The sequence below is a fragment of the Plectropomus leopardus genome, chromosome 1, assembly GCF_026936395.1.
Source record: "Plectropomus leopardus strain MGB_pleo_1.0 chromosome 1, ASM2693639v1, whole genome shotgun sequence".
NCBI classification, from domain to species: Eukaryota; Metazoa; Chordata; class Actinopteri; order Perciformes; family Serranidae; genus Plectropomus; species Plectropomus leopardus.
The window spans coordinates 12,204,675-12,227,635 of record NC_142176.1 but is presented as its reverse complement, the minus strand read 5'-3'; the positions used below and the strand labels follow the sequence as shown (position 1 = coordinate 12,227,635).

The window sequence follows — 22,961 nt, the reverse complement described above, 5'->3', positions numbered from 1 at the left end:
TTACATGCATGTTTGTTTACATAAGAAGTTCACTAACATTTTAGCTAACATGATGCCAGAATATACAGTAGGGTTTTCATGACCATTACAAGACTTGGGTACAGCGCACCAGCGGTTTTTTTTTGTTTGATTTTTTTTTGTCTTCTTTACAGGGCATTTGTTTTACAAGCTTTTTTATTTTTTTATTTTTACAGTACTTAAATGTTTTTCACTTAGCTGAATTAAGAGTTAAAGTATATGCTGAGACACATTTTGGTGTCATTTTTTCGAACTTCTAACTCATCTCCACCACAGAGGACCCACCCTTCAATTCATGTTATTGGGGTTTTTTGTTGTTGTTTTTTTTTTTCAACTCAAGGCCTTCAGGGCGCTCTCCTGCAAAAACATAAGGTGCTCAGCAGTGCACAAGCAGTTAGCAAAATGCTTCAGTCTAATTGAAAACTTTTAAAAAGCCTCCTCAGGCTGCTAAAACAAGGTCTTTCTGATCGGTGCCTCATATGTTATTCTACAATGTGCAGCAGTTGGCAGTTGAGATGCTTTGATACATTTTGCAATCGTCCCTACACACACAGCACACACATTCAACAAGACGTACCATGGGTTAGCCATGAGCAACATACTGTAGAGCAGTTTTATTGTTTGCTGCCCTGCTCAAGGATACCTCAGCAGGAAGTAAGCTGGCACCTTTCCAGCTGCCAGTCCACATACTTTGCCCATATTGGGACTTAAATTGACGACCCTATGGCCTGTTACTGTCCCCAAGGACTGAGCAACTGTTATCATAACAAGCCTAGAAACATGCAGAAAAATACATCATAAAAACAGGATTTAGTGTCAAAACATGACAACAGGAATGCAGGCATCAAAATCACAAACACGGGATGTTACGGTGGCTTAGCGGTCTAAAAACACATGCCACATAACAGCAATATCCCCTGTTTGAATCCAGCCAGGGACCTTTGTTGCATATCATCCCTCTTCTATCTCTTCCCCACATTTCCTGTACGCCTCTTCACTGTTTACTATCGAATGAAGAAAAATGGCCAAAACATCATCTTAAAAAACACCACAAGACAACTTTGACCATCATATATTACCATCACTTATGCTATAACTTCCTGCAGACGCAAGTCAACAACCACGGAAACATTTAAGGTCAGATAAGGGTTTTCATCTCACTGATGTGCACATAAAGAAGAAGTTCAGGAGGGCTCTGAGAGTGCACCTCCTGCTTTTTCAGCAGGGAGGTTGTACAGCCCTATGGCTGTTTGGCTGGGAGGCTTTGAGGCTCATCGCTGCCATCAGAATGTTGACACAAGTGCTCCTTCATTTGCTTTCAGCAGGACCTCCTGAAAACTCGCACCTCCTAGCAACCCAGCTCTCCCTCTCTCCTGCTCAAACACACACACCCACACACACACACACAGACACACACACACACTCACAAGGGAAACATTCTCCCCTCTGGGTGTTCTGACGGGGGTTGGGGTGTGATTTGGTTGGGAATGGGGAACAACAAAGAGGCGCCTCTTGCTATTCTGATGTACATCCCATCCTCTCAATTTATCAGATGGTCTCTTTGAATTAGTGGAGGCAAATCAAACACAGCCAGTAATTCTGTAGCTGTTTCATTCACTTGTCCATCCGCCTGGCCACACTTAGTCTCATTACTAGCACCGACTTTTCCCTGGACAAAAAAGCATGCGTTTGTTGTCATACAGACGTGTGTGTGTGTGTGTGTGTGTGTGCGCGTTTATTTCACTTCACAAGGGACAGAAGAAGTTGATGCTAAAAAAAATACACATCTCTTAGTTAGTGTAAGTGGAACACAACAAGGTCACTCATCTAGATACAGGAAGATGAAAGCAAATTGCTCAAGTTGAAAGTGCAGATTAAAATGTGCTCTGAGAAGCAACACTCGTGAGCCGAAAATACAGAAACACACAAACATGCACGCTACACGTGCTACATACTAACACAGAGAGGGTGATTTGGTCCATTTCTCTCCTTTTCTGGCTTTCTCTGCGGCATCTCTTTAGAAATTTAAGGATGGTGATTATACCGAAAATCATCCATCTGTACTCCTTCCTGTCCTCTTTTCTTAAAAGCCCGGAGGTGAAACCAGCAATTACATTTACCAGCCTCAGTCATGGAAAAGGTGCTTAGAGGGTTTCTTTGTAGGCTTTAGCAAGTACACGAGCTCTCTCTAATGCATTAAAATCTGACAGAGTGTCCGGGTAATGCTTCATTTGAAAGCAGAATTAAATGACAGGGAGGAAGCCGAAATTTCTCAGAGTTGGACTGGAAAAAAAAGTTTTGCAGCACAGCCTCTACAGTGGTGGAAAAGCCATCAAAGTCTAATCCATGTGCCAAGCACCCTTACACTGACAGCTGGTTAATGGCACACATGGTCTCTGAAAACTTAAAAAGCAGGCAAGCAAAAGCAAGAAGCAGAGAGGGACTGTTGAAATATGAGGAAGACAGGACGGGGCGAGTATTTTGGAAGCATTTATGAGTAGATACAGATATTTTGGAAAGTGGATAAACTATAAACAAAGCAGCTTAATGAGGGACAAAAGCACATACAGCGACTTTTCCCAGCTCTCCCCCTCTTAGTTTCAAGCTCCAGAATCAACTGCTTTGACACCACAGAGTGAGACAGTGAGAGAGATGGCGAGAGGGAGAGAACTAGGTTGCAGCGATTTTAATTCATTGGTACATTATATAATGGCTGCTAAGACCCCCCTGCAGTTAATGGCTGCTGTGTTCCAAGATAACCTCCAGAAAATGACATGACAACCTCTTTTTAATGCCCACATCTGCACTACCACCTGTGTTTTATCATGAGACATTATTATTAAGGAGGAAAATGGAATGGGAGACATATGGAAATAATTATGCTGAGTCCACAAAGGCAATGTATTATATTACACAATCAAGGCCAGAAATGAATTTAACAAAAAATAGAACATTGATGGTGTTACTCATCAGTTTTTTTTTCTTTGTCCTCTTTCAGTCTGCATACAGTAGCTCTGTAGCCTTGAGTACACTATTAGAATAATGCATGTTCTGTCCTCTATTTTACCTGCACACACCAACACACCTGTCTTCTCTCAATTCAGTTACAACTGGATAATGTAATCAAGTTTTACAATTCCCTGTGATGTGTTTGAAGTTTAAAGTCTGACTCACACACAACACTGTGGAGGCAGAAACACATTCAGAAACAAAGAACAGTCTGGTATGGTCTGTAAAACACTCAACAGGAACATCTTCATTTAACTAAACATGCAAAAAGTATAACTGCATAAAAAAAACAAAAGAAACATTAAAAATAACTGTCCAGCTAAATAAAAGTTACAAGGGAATTTGAAAAGAATGAGATGTGACAAGAGAGGGTGTATTATTGCCCTGCCAAGCTTATAATGTTGAAGACATTGAGGAAATAATAATGAAGACACACAAAGCTATCACTCAAGATATTCTGGAGACGTGACGTTCCAGGTTACAATTAACACATAAGCATACTTTTATTATGCTAAAGCCATCAGTGAAATGTTGACATGTCAGCAAGTAAGCTAATTTTGGTAGTGATATTTATCATCAAAGTAAGAGAGTTACATTTCATAATTGTTTTGACTGCTACCAAAGGCTCATTCAAATGTAATGCCTATGTATGGAAGCCCTCAGAGGCAAGTGAGGGGAAAAAAATCCATCCAGTGATCCATGTATTTACATAGTGATCTATGTAAAATAAAATTCTCTCTGCTGTTAATGACATAAAAAGGGTTATGCCAGGATAATATTTCTATGTTCTTTTTTTTCATCTATGAAGAACTGACAAAGTTTTGCCAGGATAAGATACTTTTTTATATCTGTGAAAATAGGTGGCTCAGTGGATAAAGCGGATGCCCCATGTATGGAGGCTGTGTCCTCGCTGCAGCAGGCGTGGGTTTGATTCCAGGCCTGACCCTTTGCTACATGTCATCCCCTCTCTCTCTCCCCGTTTCATGCTTAACCTGTCCTTTGGAATAAAGGCATAAAAAGCCCAAAAAATAATCTTTAAAAAAAAAAAAGAAAGAAGAAAAAAGTAAGAAATAAGAACATTTGTGGCTACAGGATTGTTTTTATTTTATTTTTTTTACTTACTTCCCCTCACTAACTTGCCTCTTAGGGCTTCCATACATATGTTGAACTTCATTTTATCTTTTAGTTAAAGTTAACTTTTCACTACTTTTGCTAACTGTACAATGTCTGCTGCCCTCTTCCTGCAGGCGGCGAACGGTGGACGTCACACACACAGTGAAGAAGAACATCAACATGAGTCCATCTAGTTTTATTCATAGTTATTTAAGTCTGTAGTTATTGGATGTTACTAAAAAATATTTTGGGTATAAAAAGTCATCACAATTTATTCTATCATTTGAGTGAAATTTTGTCATAATTAGCATAAGAATTCTTAAGTTATGGCCAAAAAAAGATGTTTTATGAGGTCACAGTGACCTTGACTTTTGACCTTTAACTAACACTGCTGAATCCAAGCGATCTCAATCAAACCTGCGGCCACCGCGGCAAGTATACAGCCTTTGTATATGGAGCGCCCACTCTACCAACCAAGCTACTGGGCACCCCAAATCCAAATGATCATTTGTGCCAAATCTGGGGAAATTCTCTCAGGGCCTTCACAAGAATGAGATGGATGGAGTGTCACAGTGACCTTTGACCACAAAAATCAAATCAGGTCATCGCTGAGTCAAAGTGGAAGTTTGTGCCAAATCTGACAGAACTCCCTCAAGGCATTCCCAAGACATTGCATTCATTCACAAGAATGGGACAGATAACCACGGCTGTCACCTGCGTGTAGGCATAATAAACTTCCAAGCTCTCACCCTAAACTTGCTAAAGGCAGAACTATGTAAAATTAGAGTAACAAGGTATTGAATCTAGATTCGTGTCACTCGGTATTACCATGCAGAGCATCAACCCGCTGATACAGGCTTGTCTGAGAGAAACAGTCAGGAGACCCAGATAGAGAACAGTGTTAAGAGCAGCAGGAGAGAGTGAGATGACTATCTGTCCAATGTGGTTCTTTAAGATGCACAGACCACGCTCCAGCACCTGCAAGTAAAGGTGCTTATCTGTCAGGTTTCATCTGCTCACCAAGCTGTGTGTGAGCGTGTGTGAGTAAAAGTGTGTTTTGAAGAAGAGGTGAGTGGAGCAAGTTGCAGCAAGCCTATCAAGCGCATATTCACTCAAGACTGTAAACGCCTGACAGAGTTTAACTCTTGTTGTAAGGGTATCACGTGTTTAGGTCAAGGATTATGACAACAAAGTGTCCATCTGATCACTACACAACCCTCGACCTGCTTTGTCAAGGTAGAAAAACAATTTATTTCTCTTTTTTGTTGTTTTTTCCACTCTCTTCATCTTCCCCCCTCTGAAGCCTGACTCAGGCTCTTTACAGTGTGGGTGTTCTGAGAGCTTTGTTGGTAAACCAGTGGATTATCCCAATTGCTTTATGACTAAAGCCAAGCCTGCTATTACGGTGCTTTGTCATAAAGAAATCACATCTTCCCAGGCTCTCACCCTGAGACACACCCCGACACACACACACCCTATCCCCGAGGGTTGACGAGAACGTACACATCGCAGCCGACGAGACCCAAATCACCTGCAAACCCCTGAGCCTGGGAAAGCCCCCGGATACAAACACACATAAACAGCCTGCTGTGTAGACCTACCCTCAGGCAAACACTGAGGCTGAATGAGCAAAATGCTGTAATAATGATAAAAAGCTTACGCCATGCGCAGCAATATTTCCCCACACACACCAAAGCCTTTTTAATTACCGCTCAGATCGGAATAACACATTCAGACATACATTACAGATCAGAGCACACCTGCGCAAAGACAGGCTGTGTGAATTACAAAAATACAACAATATAACTCCAGCTTGCTACATCACTATCTTCTTTTAAATCAGTTTTGAAGACTTGTTTTTATTGAAAGGCGTTCCTATATTTATGTTTTAAAAGTTTTTAGGTCTATTTTTATTCTTAGTGTACTCTTAATGCACAGTGTACTCAGTAATTATCAGTAAGTTACACTGTACCTTACATCTGACATTGCACTTAAAGGGACTATAAAACTTCATCCGGGTTTCCATCAGCATGAAAATGAGTAAATAATGACTGAATGTTATGGCTTTACTGTGTTTGATTTTAAAATAACCATTGTTTTTATATTTTTCTTTTGTATTGTAGTTGTAATTTTCTTAATTTTCCTGTGTGTTTTAGTGTGATTTTATTTGTAAAGCACTTTGTAACGCTGGTTTTGGTCAACTTTATTATTATTATATTATATTATATAACTGTGTCCCATGAATCAGATTATGCTGGGCTGTTGTAAGTGCAGCGCTCAGCTTTTGTTACCGAGCTTAATTGAACATAGCTTGGATCTGACGTTGGCTAACAACGTGAAGTTAGCTCCCTCCTGCATTAGTGCCAGAGCAAATTAATTCTCCCTACAGATCAATGGGCTTATAGTCTATACACATCAGCGCAGAGAGATTTCACGAGCACGCTGCTGTATCAGCTGCCTAATTTTCTGCTTCTGCTCCACACAGCCATCCCCTCACCAATCTTGTTTATCATTGAGAAGCAATGAGATCAGCACACAAAGACCGACACAGAGCCAGCAACTGTTGCTTCCCTCTTTTTCATCTATATAGATACAAACACAAACGTGCCCTCGCCGCCCTGCACAGAGCCCAGATCAATACGTAATGGGCGTCACACTGAGCAGATGAGCTCTCTCTGACTCTTCCCATCCTGATTGAACACTGTCTCTTTGTGTTGTTGAGGGCATTCTCCAGTCTCCGAGAGAGAGCGGAGGACTGAAGGAGGGTAGCTGGAAGGAAAAAGAGGAGCGAGGACAGAGAGTGACGGAGGGGAGAAGATGGCACGGAAAGGAGGGAAGAGCTGAGTGCCAAGATGTTGCACAACAACCCCTAGTCTTTCCAACAGGCGGAATTATCATTCAGGGCAAAAACACACCAACAACGATCCAATACCCTGGACTTACAGGATACAGCTTAGCGCCACCCCCATCTTCAACAGCACATACTGCATGCATAACCTGAAAGAAGCTTTCAGACATTTTTATCTCTCTAAATATAGCTAAGAATAATGTCTTACGACAAACATATAGACGTTACAGTAACCGCAGCCCAGGTGGCACAAGAAAATGCTGGCATTGTACATTTCTGAAAATCCTGGCTACAGTAGTAACATTTTTATCATTAATGTTTCTAAAGTGACATAGTTGTGATTTTATGTATATGCGCTGACTTTGTTATCAGGAGGTGGAGGGCATTGTGGATGGCACCAAGGTGTGACAGCTGTCAGGTTGCAGACAAACAACAAAACATGTAGCAAGAAATAATTGCATTTTCAGCTGCAATTGTGGCACCAAAGAAAGGTATTTTAAGCCAAAACACAATCTCTCCCTAAACATAACCAAGTTGTTTCCGTGAGTAAATATAACCACACATTAACCACAGCGTTGCTAAAACATGAAGTTTCAACACATCCGCTACATAACAAAGTACAAATATTAGATATCTGTGGTTTGCAAAAATTTACAATTCCAATATTTATTCTGGAAACTGGGTTAAATAACCCTTAAAAGATAAAAATTAGGCCTATACAAAAACAGATCTCATTGTGAAGTTAAGTGCTGTGTATTAACAGTTGAAAGTTTAGCATCAAGATGCCAACAAGACTTTCGAAAGTATGACTCTACTACACCATCATTCATATTATGGGTATCAGTTGAAGTACTCTATTGGTATTTGTCACTTTAAGAGTGCTGATATTACTACTGATATTGTAATTTTCTAACGATACCCTGCCCTACTGAAGATACAAATCTTTGCATAGCGTTACGAATATATAGTTTCATTTTGAAAAGGCTCAGTCATTTTCTAAAAAAAAGTGGGCACTGTAGTTTTTAGAAAAAAACTTGCATCGTCAGGAACTATTTTCTGCAGCGGATCAATACACTTTTACTATAGTGTTCATGTTCAGGCTACTGAAGACACATGTCAGCCAGGGTTATTGTGTTTTAACAATTTAACAACTGAGGTCACCAGCACAGAGGAATAAGATATATATCTGGCTGTGACTACACAAACAATACTTATTTTTTAATTTTGTTATTTTTATGGTATTTTTTAAAAAATGTAAAATCCCAAACTATTCTCTCTAGCTGTCTCTCAATAACCACAGTGAGAAGAATATACTAAGCTGCTTGCCAGCCGAACTGGGATTAATGGCATCAAATGGAGGTAATTTTTCTGCAATTTAAAGTCTAATTTCAGCTTTTCTTTTCCTTTAAAAATTAAAGACCTAAACCCATTTCGAAACCTGTATCCAGTCAGGAGTACTACCTGCTTGCACAATAAATTTTCAAGCTAAATCTTTGTGCACAAAGTGCTTTTAAAAATCGACATCATGTGGAGAAAATGGCCAAAAACCTTTAGCCCCCGACAGTCTGCCCTTGAGTGCTGCTCTTGCGATACCGGCTAGTCGGAGTAGTAGCCTTAGCTTAGCAGTTGCGCCTCTGCATGATGTGGAAAGTAAAAAGGCAGTCGACTGGCCTTAGGAGCACTTCAAAAAGCCCAAAGCAGTGTGAGCTGGAGCACAAGTGACAGACACACACAGGGGGCCAATGGCTCGCGTGTGTGTGTGCGTCTGTCTGTGCTGTTGCTGCATAGGTGCACGTGTGTTTGCGTGCTCTTGCATGTGTGCTTATATGCATGTTGTGTGTGTGTGGGTGTATGCGCTGGGTGAGGGGAGGCCTATTAAAAAGCTGCCTGAGGAGAGGGCTTTCAGTTGGGAATCTATGGGGGGCAGAGAGGATGGCAGGGCCATTGTGTGTCAGAGTTTCATCCTGAGAGCTGGAATTAGAGCCTTTCTCCTCTGCTCGGCTGTAAGACTGTACCACCACGACCCCGTGTTTAATTAGAGCGGCTCAGGAGAGACAGCCGCGAGAGGAGAAGAGAGGGAGGAACACGAGCGATGAAGATAAGAAAGAGACAACTGGAAAAAAAATAACGTAATCATCGGAGGAAAAGATGGAGAAAAGAGAAAGAAAAATTGGATTCACACCGTTTGGCAATGCTGCGCAAGTCTGATTGGAAGCGTAATGAGGTGAAAGATAACAACATGATGTGAAATATGATAAAGGTTAGCCCTGGCGGTGTCATGACAATCGCTGTAGCATGCCGCTGATTGGAAACAGCAGCTAATATGACTAACTTTCACAGGGTGACTTTCATTTCGATTAGCTTCCTCCTTTTCAGGATTCCTCACACAAACAATGCCAGGGAGTGCACATAATGCCTTTGTGGAGGTTATAGTCCAATCAAATTAGGTAAACAAACATTAATGGATGATAATGAATGTGAGCATTATCTCTAAATAGAGTGGCCATTAATATTAATGATTGTTTTGATTTCCACGCATTACAAACCAAAGCAACATCAATATTTGTCTGTGCAAATGAGCGCAAGCATGTACATTTATCAGTGATTGGATAACTAAATGGATAGATGGAGGAGATAAACACAGGCTGCTGTCTCCTCTGCTGATGATCTATCCGTTTAGGGTTGTAAGGTTCATTTATGTTAAATGGGTTGATTGTTATAGGAGGTAAACAATGTGTCAAGCTTTATTCCAAAACAACTCATTCCACTTAGGAGTTAATGCCATTAAAGCCTGCTGGAGAAAGAGCTGCTTGTTTGTTAACTGGCTGAGCGGCCAAAGCAGCTGTCCAATAGAAAAAGCAGATGATACTGGATGTCAGTGTAAATGCTGCTGTAGATTTGTAGGTGTGTTTATGTTTCTGTGTGTGAAGCCCTTTTTGTAACAGAGATCACCCCGCAGGGCGGCTATGAAGTTCCTGCGTTACTTCACCTTTGCTTTTTCACACAGAGCCAAAAAGCAGCACCCCAGTGTGTGATTTTAGATAAAATGCCGACATCCCGGAAGCAAAAGAGGTATAACGGTGTGTGTGGCTCATTTACGGTTAACATTAGATACATATGCAAAAGCAGCAAGGGGTTGGTAAAATACACTTGCGAGAAAGGTTGTTAAAAAACACAGGATTGGTGACTCAAACTCCCCTGAGAAACCGAAACTAAATGCAGTGTGTATTTTCAGAGAAACACGACTTTGGAGCAATGGCTGTTTGTTTTTGGGATAACGCTGTCGGAAAAATGGGCTTTCGTTGTAATGGGACATTTTTTTGAATCTTGGGCCGTCAAAACAGTGGCGAGCCACCATGGTGACTCCAGGTAACAGAAAATTGGTGGTCAGCAGTTTGATCCTGCGCTCCTCCAGTGCGCATGTCAAAAGCCACATTTACACTACAGAGTGGTCTCCTCTCTTAGCGGGGACAGGAGGAAGTTACAGCACTGTCGTGAGGTCTATGTAAAAGGTAAAGCCAGAAAGATGTGACAATGGGCAGCACAAGTGTGACATTTTAATGACGTATTTATGTGAGCAACCCACTGTGGGACATTTTAAAAGTAGCTGTTTGCATAGCAGGTAATTCAAATGAGAACGGTGGCCATAAATGTCCGCAAACTGGGAAAATAATGAGGTTTGGGAGCTCCTTACCTTCCAAGCAGAGGACGAGATCAGCTGGCATATAACAGAGACAGTAAATGATTGTGAATTACGTTTTATTTCTTTGTTATGGTTTAGAAAGTGCTGCGGACACTTATGTTTTATGTAACGCTAGAGGCAGACACTCGTGTGTTAAACGTCACGGCCGTCATGCCTCCTTTGCTCGTGGGATGCCGCGATGCAGTGTACAATCACATACAAGAGCAGAATGATGCCGCTGTCGCTTGGTTCTGAGTAAAAGTGCAGGGGAGGTATAAAGGGGGGACTTTGTTGCAGCCCTATAGCACGATCTCTGCGTAAAAGTGGCAAAAGAATCCGAACTGAAGATACTGAACCCCAAATTGCATTCGATGGTTGTGCCGTCACTGTGTGAGTGAGTGTTAATGTTTCAAAAACTGAGTAGCAGTTGGCATCTTGTTCAATAGTCTTAGCCTTGAATGTGCTTGTGAGTGGGTGAATGCAACTAGTGTGAACGTGCGTTGAGTGCTCGAACAACTAGAAAAGAGCGATACAAGAGAAAGTCCATTTACCATTCACCATAAAACATCATCAGAAAGGTCACACCCATCCTGCTGGCTGTACCTTTTATGCAGACGTTAATTCTGCGCTGTTATCACCTCCGCTGCAACCTTAAAGACAAGACAACTCTGTGCCCAAAATCCACAATCGTACCTTTTATTAAGAACCGCCAGGTGAAATAATGATGTGACATTCCCGCCTTGAAAAGGCAGTGTTAAAGGGGCTTATGTGTGCCTTTAAACCCCAATCTGACAAGACTCCTCACAAAGAAAAAAAGGTTTAGTGATGCTGATGATGGATTTTCCCAGACTATCATGTCATAACACAGTAAAGTAATTAAATAGAAAAAAACAGGCCTATCGTGGAACACCACAAGACTGCGTCTACACACACACACACACACACACACACGCACACACACACACGCACGCACACACACACACACACACACTCCCCTAGCGTGCAGTGTTTGTTGACCCTGGCTATATTTGGGCTTTCTCTCTCCAGTGTGTCTTAATCCTGCTGTCTGCTGTGTTCCACCTGATTAGTCTGATCATTCACTTCTGACAGGCCCATTTCTTAACCCTCCATTCAAACACACACACACACACGCAAGCACACACACACACAGGAAGCCATGCACACTCATACAAACACCCATGATACATCACACACACAGACAATCTGACTCGAAGGGCAAGAAAACAAAAGCCTGAAGAGAATGACGCGTCGGCCCAGTCACTCATAAGGAAAATATCCCATCATAGCCTGCAGTTACCAGCGTCACACATCACTTCACATGGCCAGTCGCAAATACTGGCTCATTTGGTGTGAGGGGCACACACACACACACACACAATTAAAACTGATCAACGTAGATAAATCCCTCAGGAAAAGGTTTCCACACCAAAATATGCATAATGAACCCACGTATATTCTCCTAGGGGATTTCAGTGCAGAGATAGAGAGGGGTGTGAACTCAGGAGGCAAAAAACAAATGTAAATGTGAGGTACGGCTGAGGAGTGGAAGCTGGGTTTTCCCATACAATGCTTGAACAATATTGTCCTTCACCTGCTGAGATCTAAAGCAGTAATCAAGAGGCGTGGAGAGCTGTGGCGACTATTTCTGTGCGGGGGACCTCGCTGACTCTGACTGACTCCCTCAGGCTGCAGATAAGAGTCAGCATAGCGTGCGTGTGTGTGTGTGTGTGTGTGTGTGTGTGTGTGTGTGTGTGTGTGTACTCATGCATGTAGATGAAGGAAGTGTATCCCTCCCCCTCCGGTAAGCCATCTCTCTTTCTCTCTCTGTCTGTTGCTCCCCCTCTCATTGATCCTGTATTCCAAGCAGTTCCTCGATGACCAACCTGCTGTTAGAGCTGTTGTTGTAGTCAAAGTTGATTTAGTTGAGCTTGCCGTGCCTGAACTCCCAGGGACCATCCTGCTCAGTGGCTGTAAATTACATTTATTTACAAGGAGGATCAAGAGAGGGAGGGGAAAGTGTGAGTCTGTGTGTTTTATCTGTGTTAATGTTGTGAATGTCCAAACCAAGTCACTGCCGCTCTCTAATAAGGCACAGGTATGCAAGTTCAAACTAATGGCATCGTTAATGGTTAATGAATACTTGTTTACCTTGTTCCAGTACGACACTTGCTTTATATTTTTAGGTATTATTAGGAATATTTGCTCTCTGATGAAGAGTTAGATTAGGAGATTGAAGAAGAACATTTTCACGTCTGTTGGATAAATAAGTAGCTGAAGCCAGCAGTCAGTTATATTAGCATATAGACTGGAAAAAAGGACAAACATCTGGACAGACTCTGGCCTGTAACAAAATCTGCCTTCCAGAACTCTAAAGCTCACTAACTACCATGATATATCTTGTTTGTTTAATCAAATAATTTGAAGTTTTACTAGAGGTTATATAGATGGGGACCACCAATCCCAATGGTCAAAAATTAAGGAGCCCTGTTAGTCCGAAAAATACCCATTGGACCAAAAGTCCATTTCTCCAATAACCTGGCATCCCCAAACAAATGTCCATTGTTCAAATGACCAAATACCCCAAAAATACACATCCCTTGCAGTTAGACAACCCAATCACCAGAAAAAAATATTTCCATTGTACTTTTCTGTAGGTTTAGGCACAAAAATACTTGGTTATGGTTAGAAAAAGATCATGTTTTGGCTTAAAATACCCACACAAAAGTCAAAAACGCAGGGACTGGTTGATGAAAAACTCAAATGCTAATGGAAAACACAGCGAAGGGTCGGTAAAAACACATTGATCCTGTGTCTTCAATGCTGCTGGGAAATGGTGCATGATACTGGGAAACTAGGGATGTCCCTGAAAGTCAGAGACTCGAATTATCAGTCAAAGACCCTGTCAACTGAGATTTCTTCAGACTGAGCTGTTGTTTTATTCTTTGCAGTGTACTACATTAGATTTGGTTGTGGAGTGAGTACTCTTGACTTTCACACTACTCTTTGCAGCTGCAGACACGCTGCAGAGGCATGGAGGCAGAGAGAGATCGCACCATAAGGTGAAGAAGTGGTGAATTTACAGCTCACATCAAGTTAATACAATAGATTCTCTGGCTTTTGTTTGATTTCTAGTTTCTTCAAAAAATTTTGTTGTGCATTTGCAACCCATCATCAGCATTGTTAGCTTGTTTAATGCAGCTCACACTTAACGTCTCACTGACCCGTTCAAACTTCAGAACCCTGTATGGAAAACAAAACGAATCATTGAATATTTGCATTGCACCATCAAATCTGACCCGACTGACATAATCCTGAGACCATACAAAAGGTTATAAAAACACCAGAAATCGGTGGGTCAAATGCAACTGAGAAAGTGACCCTAACTAAAGGGAGTGTGTATTTTTGGAGAAACTGGACACTGGAGAGAGGGGCATTTATTTTGGGGATAACAGGCTTTTAGAGAGATGGGCTTTATGTCCATTCGGACATTTTTGTACTTGTATGGGGCTTTACAATTTTGGTTCATCAGACTCAGAGCAATGGCATGGCACCATGTATACTCCAGGAAGCAAAAACTTTCTGTTGTATGGCTGGTTGCCTGCAAACTGCTCAGATTTTGTACATATTGGACAGACCCACACTACCACATTCCCCTCAGTGCTCAGCCACCCAGCTGCTGGATGTGGATTTATATTCAAACGACCAATATGGGAGTGTTATCTATCTTCTTATCTAACTCTACACCAAAATGCAAATAAACAAAATGACACACTATTCCTTTCATTCACTTGAAGGCATCCACTGGTCAACTGCTGGACTATTTAACTTCTGGAAAAAAGCTGCACAGCCTCTAAACCAAAATCCATTAATTAACAACCTATTGACATTTACAACTGTGGGCACGGTGGTTCCTCATCTTCTAAAAAGCCATCATGTCTGGAGTAATATATGTTAATAAGTTATTAATAAAGGGTTTTCACCACAATTCATCAAGTCTGCAGTGGTAAATGTTAATTTGTTGTTAATAAATGGACTATGGTTCAGATGCGGCATTTTCTAGAAAGTAGGTGATCAGTCTTCCTGATGAACTAGAGGGCTAGCTGAGAGGACACGGCAAGTATCATCCAAGGAAGAAATCTGTTTTGGGTGTTTTTTACAACTTGGCAACCCAAAGTTGTTTTCATTAATTGTCACAAAAACAATTCTAATACCATTTATCATTAACCCACAAACCATTTATAGAGGTTTGCTGAATAGAAAACTTCTGACACCAAGCGAGAGCTCCATGATACTCCCCTGGTGGCTTCCTCACCTCACCTTAACCACAAATCCCAGCTCAGTCTACTCAGTCTAGACCACAGGAAACTCTCACAAAGAGCCGTGGCTGCAGTTTTGAGAGGACGAACACAAACAAACTTTGTCAAGTGATTCCCTCTTTCTCTCTCATCGGTGTAACAATCCTCCTCCAGCCTGAGGCCAAGATCCTCTTTGTTTACGCAACGTCACGTGGTGTTCTAGATGACCCTACCTGAAGCCAAGGACTTGTATCTATTTCCCAGCTTCAGCTCCACATCCCTCCCCTGCTCAGGCCTCATCTCAACCACAGACCAGCTATCCCATTGCCTGGACAAAGGACGCTTCACTGGGATGTAATTCATGCCTGCACATATAGAAAGTCAGGACAAAGACTTCTATTGTCCTCCAGCAACAACAACACTTTTTGTCTTCTCTTACAAAAGAAAATACATTGCATCGCATATTAGCCAGCACAAACTAAAAGAGTTACTGAAAACCTGATAATTTGGTCAATTAGACACAAAGACGATACCTGACAAAACTAAGACATGAAACAATAACATATAAGTTACGTGCTGGTTGATTTAATAATTGAGGGTTTTTGTATGCACATGAACAGCTGACCAGAAGGGAACTAAAGATACTGACTTCCCTATAATACATCCATGACAGATACTTGATCAAGCCAGACCCCCTCTGGTCAGCCCTGAGGCCTCTACTGCTCCTGACATTGTGATTTTAGTGTAAAAAAACAAGTTTGAACTATCCTTTTAGGGCATTTCTTTGAAAAACAAAGACTAAAAAAAAAAGAAGTACTCACATGTCTAAATACACATTATATACATTACATATTTATTTGCAAACTCAAAAGCTGCAGTTTGGGGTTCTACAAACCAACAAACCTTCAGTTTTGTTTTTAGTGACAACAGTTGAACTCAGATTATGCAATGCAGTAGATACACTCTGCATTTGTCAGCTGATTTGTGCTGTTAACAGTGGCTTAGTGTACAAGTTTGTGACATAGAAAAATAAAAGAAGTCACTCTGAGAATTATGCAATCGGGATGTTATCTCAGACTTTAGTTTCCTGCCTGCGGCTTCTCTGATGGCCACATGATTTCTGGTGTGTGTAAAATGGTATTGCACCACATAAATGTTACAGTCACAAGGAACAAATGTGATGACAATGTTGTTGGGGAGAAATGATCAACAGAACATGAGCTCATGCTACTGAATGTACAGCTTCCTTTCAGGGCTACAACCGTGTGTATCATTCAAATAAAACAATATTTGGGGTATGAATTGCAAGATTTGGAGAAATAATTTGTCAGATGTCTAACTGTTGATTTGAATTTAAACCAGCTGGTTTGTTGCACCCAAGCACATCCTGTTCTAAAGGGAACATTATCTGATTCTGGCAGATAATTCTCAGAAAAAAAAAGTATGCTTCATCAGTTTTCTTAAAGTTGTATTTCACTGCTGGAAAGATGGTCTTTTCATAAACACAGCTGTCTATGCTGTAGCAAAACGCAAATACTTTTGAAATTGGTAGATAACCAGAGAAAACAGAGGAAAAAGACTGTAACATTCACTTTTGCTCAAAGTGAGGTAGAAAACCTACAACTAAGCAGACTGCATTGTGCTGCACTGGACCAAAAAGCATTCCCTGCTGTTGGGTGACGTAATGCGAGTTTGTGCATTTAACACAATGGCAGCCATCTGATAACAAACAATCTCATATTGCAGTTACACAGTGAGCTAAAATATATTTCTGGAAACATTTTGGGTGAGAAATATGAAAAACAACTCTAAAACATGTTTACGAAAACATTCAGGAAAAATGGGCAATATGGTAGTATTTTTAACATTTGATCATTTTAATTTTTGATCAGAGTTTCGTCTGAGTTTGAGAGAAAGAGGGAGGGGCAGGTTTTTGTCTTGATCCATTTCTATACTCTTTTTCATGGTGGCTACATGGGTGATGGTCAATACGTGAATGCTGAAGTATAATCTGTAATTTGAGCAACAGCCCAGGAGCCTGCTCAAAACTGCCAGATGACAAGATCTGGGCACTGGTAAGACAGCTGGAAGTTTACCCACATTATTATGACACAAAGCTTGTTAAAAATTAGCAGTGTATCCCTTTAACATCTAAACTGTCCTTCTGTGCAGACTTGTCCTCTAGATTCGACCGCTGCTGCAGCCTCCTCCTATTCCTCCCCATGAATGACTCATCCTCCCTCTTCTCTTTTCCTTTCCCATCCATTTTCTATATTACTTCACAATGTGAAAGCATCTGCTGTATATACCAACTTAAGCCAGTGGACATAACCCATCTTGGCATGGTGACTTGGCATGAATGTAAATGCAGAGAAACCTGGACTGCTGAAGGAAACACATGGCAGACACAGGAAACACAGATATGAGGCGTACAGATGAAACAGAAAACAGACTGAGGAGATTTCTTACACCAATAAAGGATTAAAGAAAAAAAGCAATGAGCAACTTGGTTAGTAACGTTCCACAAATTGCAAGAAATTTGTAGATATAGAGAATTATTTTAAAATAGCTATGGAAAATGTCAAGGGAAAAAGTAAAAAGCTTGGAGAAAACTGTAATTATAAGGACCATAATTACATTTAACATTGTGTCACAAAAAATGTTCTTAAATATTTTTAAGAACATTTTTTTTTTGCCTTTTTTTTCCAACATTTCTCAAAGAAATAAAGCCAATTTGCCCAGACTTCAATGGGTTAAAGAAAATAACGATGATCCTTCCATTTATTCTTTTTTTTTTAGGTATAAAATACACTGCCTACAATATTACACAGATGCAAAGAGGAACAAAACCAAAACACATCTCTATTCATACTAAAGATGAGAATCTGGCATTGAGACTCCCCCAATCTTAGCGACTATTTCTTTAAAAATACCAACCAAAGTTGAGCCATGTCCTGTTACTGACCCTTTGGGTGCAAAAATTAGGACAAACCTTCGAGTGACTTTTATTGGTTAACCAAATGGCAGCTACAGCTTGTGGACAAACTGTGTAGGGAAGCCCAGGCAGGCCTGCGACAGATGGTCAGAGCGAACGGGTGACTGTTGACAATGTGTGCTGCATCCAGGAAAAGCACATTCAGCAGAACGACACAAAAAGAGACAGAGAAGAACCTGAAGCTTCTGTTGTGTCACTTTAAGCACATATACACCCACCCACACAGAATAGATGGAGACACACAAATACACACAGACACGCACGACGGGACAGAAAAAGACAAGGCCGGCAGGAAACAGCGGGACACAGCAGCCTGTAGCCTATTTGTCTCTAACACCCTGGGACTAGTGCACACTAAATTTTTGAACTGACATCAATTTTAGTTGTTCCCAAACCTATCTCACCTGCTCTCTCCCTTTCGTCAGAATCTGAACACAAACATCTCCCCCTCCAATGCCCACGTGATCCCTCTGTTGCCTTTCTCTTTGTCCTGCAAGCTCTTTGCAATTAAACAAATGGGTCATTAATTAATCGCTGCAGGCAACAGGACACATGAGGAGTTAATCAGACTGGATGGATGGACTGCTGGGCGAGAGCGCGACACACATACACACATACATGCTCACTTTCACAAACTATTGACATTTCTGAAAAGTGAGCCTCCGGTAAGATGTGCATGAATAAAATTACAGAAAATGGCAGCGGTTGATGAAAAGCAGCTTGATCATTGATTCGTGTTGTCAAACTGTGCTGAGTGGCAGTTTCTTCAGGAGAGGAAACTTTGGTTGAAGCCTTGCCTCAGGCCATCAACATTCAGAGTAAGACAAGAGGATATTTTTCTAGCGTGTGATGGCCGCGGCTCAATCGTTGAGACTGAGTGCTGACAAATCATTTTCATGAAGTATATACAAACAGGGCTATCGACGGGAAAACCACACAGGATTCGTATTGGCCGGGTTTAAAATGAGCAAATTGGTTTGATAAGTACAGGGCCGGTCCCAGACAGGTGCACGCTCGGTGCTGAGACATCACTTTGGCTGTTGAGACAGAGGCTGATTGTGAATGCAGACATGTTTCTCAGACCTTTTCTGCTTTAAAGGTGGGTTTCTCTTGAGGCACACAGAGCTTCTCATTTTATCTCTCTCTCTTGCTGTCTCTCTGATGTGTGTGTTTGTGAAATAGATGACAAATAGATTGGGGTAGGACTGAGGCAATTACATGCACAAATGTTGGGAATGATTGGAATCCGCATCAGCAGGAGAGAATACCAAATGTGTCCCACTCCCCCTGGCAGGAGGTTCGGAAAATAGAGGCGACAACTGTTATTACCAATAATTATTACTCAATTTATCTTAACTAGCAGTTAGTTTCATTATCTATTATTCTGCTGATTATCAATAAACAGTTTATTTTATTGAGTGAAAGTTTTAAATGCCTTAACTGCTCCCCAGAGCCAAGAGAAACATATTTTAATCGGCTTGTTTTGATCAGCAACTGTAAAAATAATGGAAGTGGCTCCTGTGGTGTTGCGCATTGGTTTGTTGAGTGGCGTTTTGAAGCCTGGATCTGATTCAGAGTGTAGCAACTCCTCACAGACAGCCTGTCACTCAAGGTGCCCCGCCCCTAAATATGTGTAACTTTGGGCCTTAATAAAATGTAAACTGGTGAGTTATAAAAAATAATTCAACCCCTGTACAGTTGTCATTAATGTTAACATTAGCTAACGAGACCAAAACCATTTTTGTATCAGGCTGTAAACATGTTTGTTTCTGTGGTTAAGTTGGGCATTTTAACATAGGTGACGGGGATTTACTCTGTTTTGAAGCCAGCCTCAAGGGGCTATTTATAATGAACTGGCACTTCCGCATTGACTTTATTTTTCAGCCTTGAAGGTTTCTCACTTGGTTGGACTCAACAACAATTAAAAAAAAAAAAAAAATTTAGTTTCCTGTTAGGACTGCATGATATGCAAAAACAAATCATATTACACTAATTTTGATGGATATTGCTATTGAAATTTGAGTCTTTTTAGTGGGAATTTTATTTCAGATTTTTTTTTTTTTTTTTGGCTTTTACCTTTATTTGCTAGGGCAAGTTTTTAGTGTAAACGGGTGAGAAAGAGGGGATGACGTGCAGCAAAGGGCTACAGGCTGGAATCAACCAGCCGCTGCTGCAACAAGGACATAGGCCTTTGTACATGAGGCACCTGCTCTATCAGGTGAGCTACTGGGCAACCTGGGAATTATATATTTTGCATTTAATTTTCACTAATACAAAAAAAAGTACAAAAGTGATGTTAACGTGGTTTTTGCTAGGGTCTGTACCAAACAAGCATGTTTCCTTACATCTAGAATATGATTTGTAGTGCGAGGCACCTCTGTAGCACCACATTGCCTCATATGTATAATGCTATCAAGAAATTGCAATTCCTGCATTTTGGACACTGAACTTATCCATATTGCAATTTTAATACTATTTCGGTTAGTCATGAAGCCATATTTCCTGTCACATAAAACAAAGGAAAGCAACAAATCTTTACAATTAAAAGCTGAAGACTAGACTAAACGACTATCAGTTTCTGCTCTAAATGTCAGACTAACTATAAGTCGCCTCCACCTCATTCGCACAAATACACATACATAAAATACACACGGTTTACAAATCAAGCCATTCAACTCCTCCAGGATATCATGAGTGAGGAGGTTTCCCTCAGTGTCTCAGGTAGTCAACATAATGTTGTATTAATGTTTCTCCAGTAGATGGCAGACTTTTAATCATTGCAGCCCATTTGGCAGCTACACCAAACCAGATTGAGCACTTTATATGAATAAAAAGTTACAAGAGAAAGGAGTGATACAAAAAAACAGACGAAAAGCCTGTTTTTTCACCTACAGTAGGGTCATATGGGATGTAGACAACGATGTGGAATGAACGTGAAAGCTCAATAAAAATGTCTATATCTTTGACGGTCATTAAAAAGAGCTTATTTGTATATATATATATGAAATTCATATTTGTAAACTTGTACTGTTAATGTCTGGGCCCCTATTTACAAGCTTCGAATAGCTTATCAGGGTGTCCCATTTCACACGTCTAATTTTCCTTAATATCATGTCCTTGTTAACATTTTTTAGCGACTCTGTGAATACACGAAATGAAACGAGAGAAGAAAAAAAACAAGAAGTGACATCATTTCCTTCCCCTGCCCTTGAGTCAGAGGTGTTTACTCTTCAGACATCCTCTTTTTTCCTTTAACCTCGCAAGCAGACCCTTTTACTGTCTGTCAGCAGGAAAAAGGAGAGCAATGGTGGGATGAGCTGGCCAACATGTCAAAGGACAGGACAAGACAGGACAGGACAGGGCAGGATAGGACAGGACAGGCCAGTAAGACAACGACACAGGATGGGAGTTGTTTTGTCCAGTGCTCTCAGCACTATCTGATGTGCCAGAGGGACGACAAGAGGAAGGAAACGGTTGACAACATCAAACAGAAGACTCTCCTGGACAAAGCTGAAACTGCTGCTGTGGTGGTAATATTATGCAGGGCATGCTAAGTTCCTGATTAGATGATGCTCACAGCAAACACCCCTGCATTGATAATACTGAGCCACATACAAACCAAGTCGAACTGAGCCAAAGTCTCCCTAATAATGTAAACCAGTAATACTCAAATTACAGTCAGTGGGCCAAAACTGCCCCCCAAACCATTTTCTAATTCACTATAAAATTAAAGTGATTCACACTGGGAATTGTTTTTGTACCTTTAATTTACATAAGGTACCAGAGTGCATAAATCAGCATGAAAACAGACCTTGTTCATCAGTGAAGGATCCCCCGCACCCCCAGACAGAGGTCCTCGGTAAGCCGCTAAAGTCCTAAAATCTCCCAAAAGTCCAAAAATCCAAGAAAAGTCCTAAAATTCTACAAACATCCTAAAATTCTAGAAGTGCCCTAAAATCCTAGAAAGTGGTGAAATCGTAGGAGTTTCCTAAAATCCTGGAAACGTCCCGAAATTAGAGAATTCAAGAAAATCTGAGAAACGTCCTAAAATTTAGAAATGTCCTAAAATCCTAGAAACATCTTAAAATTCTAGAGATGTCCTAAAATCCTAGAAATGTCCTGAAATGTTAAAAGTCCCTAAACACATCCTAAAATCTTAGAACCTGCCTAAAATCTTAGAAACACACTAAAATACTAGAGATGTCCTAAAATCCCAGAAACATGTATGGGGCTGCTGTGACTGGCCCCTGGCCTCCTGTCATTTTGCAAACGTGGACCCCAAACAAAGCAAGCTGAGAGTCACTGGTGTGAACAAACTGGCCAAATCCTGCTGGAAATTGGAGAAGTTTTGACTAGTATACCCAATATTTGCATTTCATCTCCGAGCCGATGAAACTTTAAGGATGTGGAGTGGGGGATTATATATATCTACCAGAGCATTTGATCTAATAGTCTCTGTAAGCAGCAAGAGAGGAAAGAAATGTTTTATGTTGTACTTAGTGGCTAAATGGATTAATTTGTTTTTTTGCTGCACTTTTGTAATCAAATTTCCCTCCTTCATTAAGATAATTAGTCAGACAGTCTGGGACAACAGAGCCTGAGACAAGACCAACTACTGTAATTTAATTAGAAAGTCTCTCGCTCTGCTGAAGCTGCACAGCAGAGGGAGACACACAGACGGACAGAGAGACAGCCTGATAGATATATAGATGGATAGAACTCCTCAACTGGGGCATTAAAGTATACAGCCAGTGAAGTACTCTACTTCATTATGGTTGGATTTATTACTCTGTACTTTGCACTCAAGCAAGAAATTGCCCTCTGTACCTGAGGAGCAAAAATGAAAGGATGAGACCAGCTTGAGACCAGTTTTGCTCGCTGGCACTGAATTCAAATCCATTGCGAGCGGAAACCACCAGGTGGTGTTGCAGGGCTGTGTCAAACATTCACATGGACACACTGAGACACAGCCAGGAGCAC

The 22,961-nt window shown here is 41.0% G+C and overlaps 1 long non-coding RNA gene across 4 annotated transcripts in view; it reads right to left on the bottom strand.

Moving 5' to 3' along the window:
• Positions 1-22,961, bottom strand: part of LOC148190371 (uncharacterized) — a 185,081-nt gene that overhangs the window by 151,713 nt on the left and 10,407 nt on the right. The gene's annotated exons all lie outside the window — the stretch shown is intronic.